This window comes from Jatropha curcas, chromosome 7, assembly GCF_041381405.1.
Source record: "Jatropha curcas cultivar XTBG-Jc1 chromosome 7, XTBG_Jcur_1.0, whole genome shotgun sequence".
Classification (NCBI taxonomy): domain Eukaryota; kingdom Viridiplantae; phylum Streptophyta; class Magnoliopsida; order Malpighiales; family Euphorbiaceae; genus Jatropha; species Jatropha curcas.
In genome coordinates this window covers 18,131,139-18,142,705 of record NC_143157.1, presented here as the reverse complement: position 1 = coordinate 18,142,705, position 11,567 = coordinate 18,131,139, and the positions used below count along the sequence as shown (strand labels likewise).

The window sequence follows — 11,567 nt, the reverse complement described above, 5'->3', positions numbered from 1 at the left end:
AGAATATAGAAAGCAATTTAGAACATACTTACAGAGTTCTAAGGTTACGAGTTTAGAACTAACATACCAAGTTCTCTTCTAATTGAGCAGAATTGACTTTCATTCAAAGGTTTTGTAAAGATATTTGCCAATTGCTTTTCTGTAGGAATGAACTCAATTACTATATCACCTTTTTGTACATGATCACGTATGAAGTGATGTCTGAGTTCTATATGCTTGGTTCTAGAATACTGAACTGGATTCTTAGATAAATTGATGGTGCTTATGTTGTCGCACTTGATTGGCACTGTTTCTAATTTCAGTCCATAGTCTGCCAACTGTTGTTTGATCCATAGAACTTGTGCAACACAACTTCCAGCAGCAACATATTCAGCTTCTGCAGTAGAAAGAGCAACAGATGTTTGTTTTTTGCTAAACCATGATACAAGGGCGCTACCCAGAAATTGACAAGTCCTAGACGTGTGCTTTTTCTATCTATTCTGCTTCCTGCAAAATCAGAATCACTATACCCAACAAGATCAAATGTATCATCTTTAGAATACCACAGACCCAGATTAGAAGTTCCACAAAGATATCTTAATATTCTTTTTACAGCAATTAAATGAGACTCTTTGGGACACGATTGAAATCTAGCACATAGACAAACACTAAAGTGTATGTCTGGTCTGCTTGCCGTTAGATATAGCAAAGAACCAATCATACTTCTAAACAACTTGATATCCACGTCCTTGCCTTTTTCATCTTTTTCTAATTTTGACGATAGACTCATTGGTGTACTACATACCTTGGCTTTTTCCATTTTGAATCGTTTCAACAATTCTCTAGTATACTTTTCTTGATTAATGAAAATTGCATTTTCACATTGTTTGATTTGAAGTCCAAGGAAGAAGTTTAATTCTCCCATCATACTCATTTCGAACTCACCCTGCATAATCTTAGAAAATTCCTTACAAAGAAGATCATTAGTGAAACCAAAGATTATGTCACCAACATAAATTTGTACAACTAGAATACCATGTGCTTTATTTTTAATAAATAGTGTTGTATCAACCTTTCCTCTTGAAAAACCATTTTCTAATAGAAACTTACTCAATCTTTCATACCAAGCTCTAGGAGCTTGCTTTAAACCATAAAGAGCTTTAGTAAGTTTGTAAACATGATTAGGTTTATCAAAAATTTCAAAGCCAGGAGGTTGTTCTACATACACTTCTTCATTTAGAAAACCATTTAGAAAAGCACTTTTCACATCCATTTGATACAACATGAAGTTTTTGAAACATGCAAATGCACAAAGCATTCTAATGGCCTCAAGTCTAGCAACCAGGGCAAAGGTCTCATCAAAATCGATGCCTTCTTCTTGGTTGTACCCTTGAGCCACTAATCTTGATTTATTTCTCACAACGTTACCTTGTTCATCAAGCTTATTTCTAAACACCCATTTTGTTCCAATAAAAGAATGGTTTTTAGGTCTAGAAACAAGTTTCCAAACTTGGTTTATCTCAAATTGATTCAGCTCTTCTTGCATAGCAAGAATCCAACTTTCATCATTTTGAGCATCTTATAAATTTTTAGGTTCTAATTGAGAAATGAAAGCAACATTACCAAACTACCTTCTAAGTTGAGCTCTAGTCATCATCCTTTCTGAGGGATTATCCATAATGTCTTCCTGAGGATGATACTTATGAAATCGCCATTCTTTTGGTAATTGAGAATCTTCATTTTTTGTTTCTGGTATTTGACTTACAACTATATTCTGATCTTCATGTTCTACTTCTGGTTCAGCCTGACTATTGATGTTCTGATCACTTTCTGGCTGTTCTAGTTGTTCTGATTGCTCATTCTGCTTTTCATGATTAGAATCTCCAGCATCATCACTTTCTAATGTTCTAAAAGTAGAGTCAGTTTCATCAAACACAACATGAATAGATTCTTCTACAACTAGAGTCTTTTTATTAAATACTCTATATGCTTTACTATTACTAGAATATCCTAGAAAAATACCTTCATAAGATTTAGCATCAAACTTAGCAAGATGATTTTTCTTGTTATCTAGAATAAAGCATTTGCACCCAAAAATGTGAAAAAACCCAATATTTGGTTTTCTACCTTTGTATAGCTCATATGGAGTCTTTTTAAGTTTAGATCTTACCAAAGCCCTGTTTAGAATATAACAGGCAGTGTTAACTGCTTCTGCCCAGAAATACTTTGGTAGTTTAGAATCACTTAGCATGGTTCTGGCCATTTCTTGAAGTGTTCTATTCTTGCGTTCCACCACTCCATTTTGTTGAAGTGTTCTAGGTGCTGAGAAGTTATGGAAGATTCCTAACTCATTGCAAAAAGTATCGAATTTCTGATTTTCAAATTCTCATCCATGATCACTTCTAATTGCCGTGATGTTGTATCCTTTCTCATTTTGTATTCTCTTGCAAAGATGAACAAACATGTCATATGACTCATCCTTATTTCTAAAGAAGAGTGTCCAGGTGAATCTAGAGTAATCATCTATAATAAAAAATGCATAGAATTTTCCTCCAAGACTAGAAGGAGTAATTGGACCAAATAGATCAAGATGTAGTAATTCTAAAGGTCTAGAAGTAGAAACCATGCCCTTGGATTTAAAAGATGTTCTGGTTTGTTTGCCCATTTGACAAGCATCACAAATGTGATCTTTTCCAAATTTCAACTTTGGTAAACCACGAACCAAATCTTTCTTAGAAAGTTTAGAAATAAGGTGCATGCTTGCATGTCCAAGTCTTCTATGCCATAACCAACTAGAATTATCAACAGACACTAAACATATATCCTGGTTATACATATCAGAGAGATCTACTAGGTATATATTTCCAAACCTTTTTCCAACGAATAAGGTTTTATTATCATGCATGTTCTGAACTTCACAATAAGAAGGTTCAAAGATCACTCTTCTATTTTTATCACAAATCTGACTTACACTTAACAAGTTATAGTGTAATCCTTCTACTAAACATACATCTTCTATTGAAGGATTAGAACCTACCACACCAATACCAATGATTTTACCTTTTGCTTTGTCTCCAAAGCTTACTGTACCTCCCTTTTTCTTTTCTAATCTGGTGAACTTCTTTCTATCACCAGTCATATGCCTAGAGCAAGCGCTGTCCATATACCACATCTCTGTTTTCAGCTCGCTCCTTAGGCACACCTGAAAAGATCAAGCAGATTTAGGTACCCAACTCATATTGGGTCTCGGAGGGTTAGTGGTAACAGGTGCACTATGATTTTTCTTTTTGTTGAAACTTTGATATTCTAAAGTCACAACATTAGAAACAACATTTTTCTTATTAGAAACACGATTCAGTTTAGAAATGCTATCATAGCTAGAACTTGTCTTCTCTTTAGAAAACGATTCTGAAATTGATTTTAGAATTCTAATCTCAATTTTCAAAGATTCATTTTCAAAATTCAGATTTTTACACTTTTCTTCAAGATGTGTCAGATTTTCAGAAAATCGATTATTACAATTTTTAAGATCTTTGATTTCTATAATAAGATCATTGCATGTAACTTCTTAATAAAAAGCGTCTTTTAAATGATTACTTTCAGATTTTAACTTTCTGAAATCTTTCTTTAGAAATTTATGCTTTCTAACAAGCTTTTCAAACTCATTGCAAAGATTATTGTAAGTATTTAAAAGATCATTTTCTGATTCAGGTTCAAAAATACTTACAGTGCTATCTTCATGCTTCTGGACCATTGCATTTGTTTCGTTGATTTCAGCTTCCTGTGTTGAAGTCAGAGTACTGATTTCTTTGGAGTCAGAATCGATAGTAGCCATTAGACAGATATTAGTAATTTCTTCTTGATCACTGTGGCTTCCAGAATTAGAATCATCTGAATCACTCCAAGCAGCTACAAAGGCCTGCTTCAGTTTCTCTTTCGTTGACTTCTTTTTCAATTTAGGACAATTAGGCTTGATATGTCCAGGTTTGTTGCATTCATAACAAACCACTTCAGAAGGTTCTTTCTTAAGTAAGTTACTATTCTTGGGTGGAAAGTTCTTTTTGTTAAACTTTTTCTGTGGCCTTCCGCTCTTTCTATAGAACTTTTTCAATCTTTTAGCAACAAGTGTTAAATCATCACTATCAAGATCAGAAGAACTTTCTTCACTAGAATCTACTCTTAAAGCCAGTCCTTTCTTTTTCTTATCTTCTATAGTCAAAGAAGATTTCATTTCTTCTGAAACAGGAGCTCCTATAAGATAATCATAAGTGACGGGAGTCATGACAGTTCCTATAGAATCCCATTTTCTAGGTAGAATTTTAAGGATTTTCTTAACAAGCTCATCTTCTGAAATTTCCTTACCGAGAGTTCTCAAAGGATTAACTATATTAGTAAATCTAGAATTTAACTCTACAATAGTTTCTCCTTCTTTCATACTAAACATTTCATATTCTCTCCAAAGGATATTTATTATGGATTTCTTTACTCTATCTGTACCCGCATAGGTGACTTTAAGTTTTTCCCATACCTCTGTCGCCGATTTACATCCAGACACTTTGTTGTATTCTGTTGCATCTAAAGCACAATGAAGAATATTAATAGCTTTTGCATTTATAGCAATGTCATTCCAATCAGTATCTGTATATTCTTCTTCTGTTTTTCTAACAATCTCATCTCCTACAACTTTCATGGGAATACGAGGACCAATGATAACATTTCTCCAGCAGTTTATATCAACTGACTTCATGAAATTCTCCATTCTAGTTTTCCAATAAGAGTAATTAGAACCATTGAACAAAGGAGGTCTAGAAACAGATTGTCCTTCTAAAGAAGTAAGAGGAAGTGGGATTGCCATGGGATCTTATCTCTTAAGCGGTTAAGCTTCGGTAAGTCAAGAGCCAAGGCTCTGATACTAGATTGTGGGTCCCGTATATGTATGGCACAACCCAAGAGGGGGGGTGAATTGGGTTTTCCAAAAACATATATAAATTTTAGAATTTTAAAACAAAATATAGAATTCTAAGTGCAGCGGAAAAACAAAGAACTTGTGAGAATAGAATATGGATTAAAACTTCCTCACAATGTTCTATTTATAAAGAATAGAAAGACTATGCAAAGTGCAGCTATTAATTAGAAATGCTTCACATTGTCTTATTCAATATTAGAACTTCTTTATGACGGAAAGCTATTGTATTTAGAACTTCCTCATAAAGTTTAGAAAATCATATAAGACTATGTAAGAGACAGTTATTGAAATTAGAACTGCTTCACAGAGCCTTAACCAGGTTTAGAAAACAGATTAGAAACCCAAGTAGTGAAATATACTATAAATAGAATAACTGTTTAGAACTTGGTATATTCACTTATCAGAATTTCAGAGTTCTAATATTCAGAGAAGATAAGACTTATTCCAGTCTTAGAACATCAAAACATTTACAACTTTAGCATTTCTAAAATATAAACAAAAGTGTAAGTAAAGCAGTATCAAGCAAAACTTTAGGAATTAGAAAAGATCAACACAGTGATTTATAGTGGTTCGGCACTAACTCGCCTACATCCACTCCCCAAGACTCTTCTTGAGATCCTCAACTATGTTATCTCTTTTCAAGGGTAAGAGACAAACCAACAGTACAAGGCAATAGATCAACACCTAGATCTACCCTTTATCCCACTAGATTTTCCAAAGGTTCTAGTTAACCTCAACCCTTTCTATTTTTAGCAGAGTACAGAAACTCAATTCAAGACATTAGAATCTCACATAAGGAGAAGGTCGCTTGATAACCTCTTTCACAATAGCTTCTCACCTAAGCTATTACACAAATGTTTATCAAATAAAAACCTGTCTACTATAGATTACAAAATCTAAATAGACAGAAAGAAATGCACATATAAGCATAAGAAAAACAGTTTATCAGATTAGAAAATCGTTTAGAACACAAAACCGTTTTTCAAAAGTAGTTAACAAAATTCTTTTCTCTTTAAAGATAAAAACGTGAAGTGTAAAGATGAAAAGAAAAATGGGGGTAGAGAGTAAGTTTTGAGAGATAAAGGATGTGATCAATTCAAAAACTCTTAAAACGAAAACTCTTACTTCCTCCACGTTCCAAGAGTGAAACACTCCTTTATATAGAGAGCTTCGTGTCTCTTGTTTTTGGAAAGTGGATATTTTATTTTGAAATCAGAATATTTGCTTTCCTTATTTAGAAGATACGAAAATCTTGGTTACCGAAATTTTATCTTATCATTTTGGTAAGAGAATAAAATACGATTTTACTTTCCTTTAAGCAAAAAGATTTTCGAAAGCACTTTTATTTGGAAAATATTTTTCAAATAAGATACTACTTACTAAAAACAAAAAGATACAATCTACCTTCGTTTTAGGTAAGAGTATAAGTTGAAATTCTTTAGATCTTCAAAAGATATTTCCGAAAGGGAAAGTGTATGATTTATTACCAAAATCATTTAGAGAGAAAATCTCTTTAGTTTTAGGTAATTAAATCATTTCGATTCTCAAAGCATATTTTCGAAAACAGAATCTTTTACGATAGAAATTATTTTGAAGAAACTAATTTCCAAAAAATATTTTGAATGAGAGAAAAATTAGTTTATGTGCTTATAGATGAATTTTCTCTCTATCCTACAAAGTATCCTAACCACTAGGTTCTTCGAATTATCTTCACACACTATGGATTTTGTAGGACTTGCCTTGTACGATTTCTTTGCATAAGAATTCTGCATAAAATAATATTAGCACAAATAATATAATTTAAATTTATTTGTTTTGTTTTAATCATCAAAATCCTAGATTAGAAATTGACCCTTGAGCCAACAATATCCACTGAGTTTTATTACTCAGCGAGTTACTTGTTTAACTCATAGGTTTTGGGACTGGACCGTAGAGAGTTATCTTACAACTGCTGCAGTTCATATTTGGAAGACCCAGTTTTTAGGGTAGCTACTCATTTTGATATTTTGATTCTGTTTATCCTTATCATGGCATGTACAGGGCACACAGTTGGGCCCATTTCATTTTGAAAACTAGTATATGTCTTGTAGATATTGAGTACATTACTAATGTAAACAACATCAGCATGATATACTATTCAACATACATTATGATATCAGCATAACAGTACATAGAGTCAACCAGTTTGTAGCGTCTCGGTTCGGTTCATTCGGGTTAACGGGTGAACTGGGAAGGGATATTACATACAATGTTTGACGACCACTGACTGTACCTAGTAGGACGGACGAATCCTGCCTTGAGGAGCTTTTCTATCTCTTCCTTAACTTTCAAGATTACTTCTTCTGACATTCTCCTTGGTGGTTGATGCTGCTGCTTAAAGTCAGGTTTGATAGGTAACTATGCTCCACCAAACTTCTCTTTAAGCCAGGCATCTCATGATAGCTCCAAGCAAAGCAATCTTTATACTTGTGAAGCAAAGTTATGATCTTCTGCTGTGATTGGGAAATGGGAATTGGAAATAGTGGGTAAAAATCTATGATTTTTATTTATTTAAGTAAAAAAAAAAATTAAAGTTTTATATTTGTGTTTTACTGGGAAATTATTGAGATAAAAGGAAATTGGAAGAGATACAGGAGATATTCAAAGGACTTAGTAGCTCATTAAGGGTACCGTAGCAATTTAGAAAGTCTTTTCTCGTCTCTAACAGTCCTTTCTTTAAGAGTTAATGGGAAAAACCTCACAAATTGGATGAATGAACTACTTAAATTGATGGATGCAATTGCCAGGGAAGTTCTGAATATTTGTTTAGAATTTGGAGATTATTTAAATAATTTCATCAAACCTTGGGATTGCAAAAAAAAAAAAAAAGAGGAAACGCAACGGCAAAACATCTTAATCTCACCCGTCCATATTAGGTTTTTATTTTAACCGTCAGATCATGAAAACCCTTGTTTCAGGTTAGGTTTTTCTACTTCAGCAGCCCACCTGACCCAAAACAGTCGAGCGGAGAAAGACAAATTGGAAGAAAGAAATTCCGACCGAGCATTTCCTACAGTTGCCGAGTTCCGGTCAACAACTGCAAACCACAGCATCCGCTGAAGCAGGAGCAGCGTGCTAACACCACCACCGACATAGCCTTTAAACAAGCTCTGTCGGGGTAAGTTCTTGCATTTGTAAATGACGTTCCTTCATTAAGATTTAGATATTAAAATTATAAATGCATTTGGATGTTGGTTGAGAAATCAGTGGAAATGTCGCTAATATATGATTATATGTTCATGGTTTTGTTGATGAAAAATTACCAATCATAATGAGGATTGTAGTTGTTCTTAATATAAGCTATTTGGTTTTAAAGGTTCGTATTTTATTAGCTTGTTAGATAGCTAACTCCCGTTTTCGCTGGTGAGTCACTTATATCTTTTGAATTGATTTTTCATGAACCATAGGTTGAATTGATCTATATATGTACTGATATCAAATTGTAATGCTTTTCTTTTTAAGGCTTGTGCAATGAGAATTTGATGTTTGTATAATCTTAAGCTCGATAAGGACAATAACTGAGATGTGAACTTAGTGGTTGTACACTATCTGCTTATTTAGCTTGCAAAATGTGTGTTTGTTCTTCCATATGTGCTTGTATGTTTTAATTGGAGGAAGAGATAAGGCTGGGGTTGTGCATTTGAGATTGTTGAGATGTATATTGTCCATTTTGGGTTGATTATATATAACATTGGGAAGTGTCAATGGAATGTTTAAACCTTTCCAAATTTCTGTGAGAACTTTAATTCAAGTGGTGAATAGTGATTATTACATCTTTTTGAAGTCATTTTTTAGTCTAAATTCTGCCAAATTTTTTATAGAACTGTTTCATTTCTCTCATCAAGTAGAGAAGTGGGCATGCGAATCTCTAATTTCGTAGTATTTGGGATAATAAAAGCCATTAGTCAGCTTACGTAAAATTGGGACTATTTTGTTTCAAAATTTAAAATTATTTAAAACTTCAAAAATATCTTTCTTAAGTTCGTTGGGGATCCTTCTGACATAATTAATTGTTCTTAAATATCTAAAAATTGTTTCATTTAAATCCTTTAAAAATTCTCAAGCATATAAGTTCAAGTTTCTTTGAATGCTCTTGATTAACCCAAGTTGTTTCCTAGCTGTTATGAGACTAACCGAAACAAAACTTTTTTTTTCTTTCTTTATTTTCGAAAAAAGAAACTTGGTTTAATTAGGCATGGACAAGAACATTCTACAAGGACTTGAAGGAATACCTGAAGAGGACAAGATGCGTATGGCCGCAACAATTGATCAACTACAAGTGCGAGATAGGTTTGCAATCTTCCTTTAATTGCCTTATTTTCTTTTTCTTTTTCTTTTTTTTCCTTTTTTCTCCCATTTCATTTATTATCTTTTTCTATCCTGTAGTTAAATTTTCTCTTGATAGAATTTATGGGTTGATCAATTTTTGTTATTTGCTATATTCTGGGTAAGTGCCAAAATAAAATATTCATTTGAGTTTACTTCTAAATCTATCAATAGAATTGGTTTTAACAGCTTTTCCCCATTTTAGTGTTAAAAAATAAAAAAATTTTCCATTTTATCATTTTAGCAAAATAATTCTCAGAAGCTGGTGAAGTGTACCATGGTGGCAGTCAACACAATCAACTTAAAATCTAAATTGATTAAGCCCTGTGTGTGTGTGTATATGTGTGTGTGTCTGTGTATATATATATTGTCTCATTACATAGGAGTACTAGTTGAGTAGCTTTTTTGCATTTTCTACACTGGTCTCTTATTTTGGCAAGTTCAGTGGCGCACCTTTACTAAACAATTGGATAGGGGTGGGCCTACATCCAAGGTAGATAAATAATTTACTAATACAAATATATGCCAATATTTAAAAAAAAAAAAAATGGTACTACATCCAGCCCTACAAGATTAGACTAGTCGATAAGGGTGGAGCTTTCCTGCTTTATCAAATAGGATTTGATTCCCTTAGGGAACATCAAGGAATATTAGAAATAGTATTTCTTAATGTATTTGGCTGACATAGGGGGCAGCCTTAAATTGCCCAGCGTTAACTGGTCCGAGAATATTTTCGACTGTAAATGCCGAAAGAAAAAAAATCTATACTTATCGTTTCTTTTTGCTACACATTATGAAAGTTAATAATAAAAATTAATTTATCCCTATGTTTTTTTATTTTTTTCTCATGGTTTCAATTTATCTTCTATAATATCTTTTTTACAATAGTACATTTATATATAAAGCAATGCAAGTTATAAAACATTAAAACAATGATCAAACTATTAATTTGTGGTAAATAGAAAAAAATAAACAACGATAAAACACGACAAAATAAACAGTTTCACTAGTTGACACTACAAGTGTCATTTTTGTTTTTAATAAATATGCTTTTTTTTTTATTAATTTCTGAGAGAGCACTTGATGGTGTTGATTGCCACCATGAAAATTTCACCACCTTGGAATTATTTTAACAAAAACAATAAGTGGATAACTTTTTATTTTTTACCCTGAAATGAGGAAAAGCCTGGTTTTTTAGAGGATTATAAATGGTTTAACGTATGGAATCCTTAGGTAATCTGAAGGTGGTGAAGAAATTCCAAGTATGATTGCAGGCAAATTTTCCCCATTTCTTTTTCTGCCTATTGTTGCCTTTCATGGGCTGCTTTCGCGGTGTAAATGTGTATCTTTTTTTTCACTCTCACATATGGCTTCACGTCCGATTTTTGTGCAAGTTAGGTTGCAACTTTGGTTTGTAACCATGTTAAGTGAAGCTAAAACAATGTTCTCCTTGAAACCAATGCAACCATTTATGCATATATGTTGCATTTGGACGTTTTGGGAACGATAATTATGTTAATTTTTCTGATACATGTAAGAATATCCATAATTGAATAAAAAGTTGTCTATCTGATCAGGAGTAGCTTGCTGATGATATGTGCATTTTTTTTTTTTTTGAGACATTTCAGTGTGCAAAGTTTGATTACAATGGAAATGTTGAGCTCTTTAAGGAACTTAATGGTTTTCTATTGGTTGTTTCTCTCTTTGCTGTTGTTATGTTAGTGTGATTGCTATTTTTAGTTTATCCAGCGTTACACTCTTTTGTGAGTTGTAAGAAAAGTATTTGTTTTTAGAGGTTTAAAGCCTGTTTACAATTGTGGTTAAATTGCTTTTCCAAAAAATAATCATTTTGGATATTAAGGAAAAGCAATTTTGAAGTTTTGCCTTTGTAGCTTTCATGACTAGCATATATGAAATTCAACTTCAAAAACTTTAATGACCTCTAATTAATATTTTCAACAATGATTTTTTTTCCCTCAATAGTAACTCAAATAGCAATGAAACACACCCTTAGGCTTTGATCAGCCATTGGCTTTTCATTTTCTGTTCATATATGGCTTCACATCTAGGCCTTGTATGTTACAGGTCATGTGATAGTTCTGTGTAGGTGACCTAGTTTATGTGAAGCCAGAAGAATGTTCTCCTTAAAATCAATGCAGCTTGTGTGTTGCAGTTGAACGTTTTGGGAACAACATCTAATTCTCATTAGTCATTGCTCTTCGGTTGACCTCCTATTCATTCAGTCAAATGATAGTGT

General features: G+C 32.8%; 1 long non-coding RNA gene across 1 annotated transcript; it reads left to right on the top strand.

Annotated features, from left to right (window-relative positions):
* The first annotated feature begins 7,748 nt into the window (after positions 1-7,748).
* On the top strand, positions 7,749-10,901 carry LOC149494840 (uncharacterized). The gene is made up of 3 exons (XR_016321571.1): positions 7,749-8,102; positions 9,161-9,274; positions 10,544-10,901. It is a non-coding gene; the product is annotated as an uncharacterized LOC149494840 (long non-coding RNA).
* The last annotated feature ends 666 nt before the right edge of the window (positions 10,902-11,567 follow it).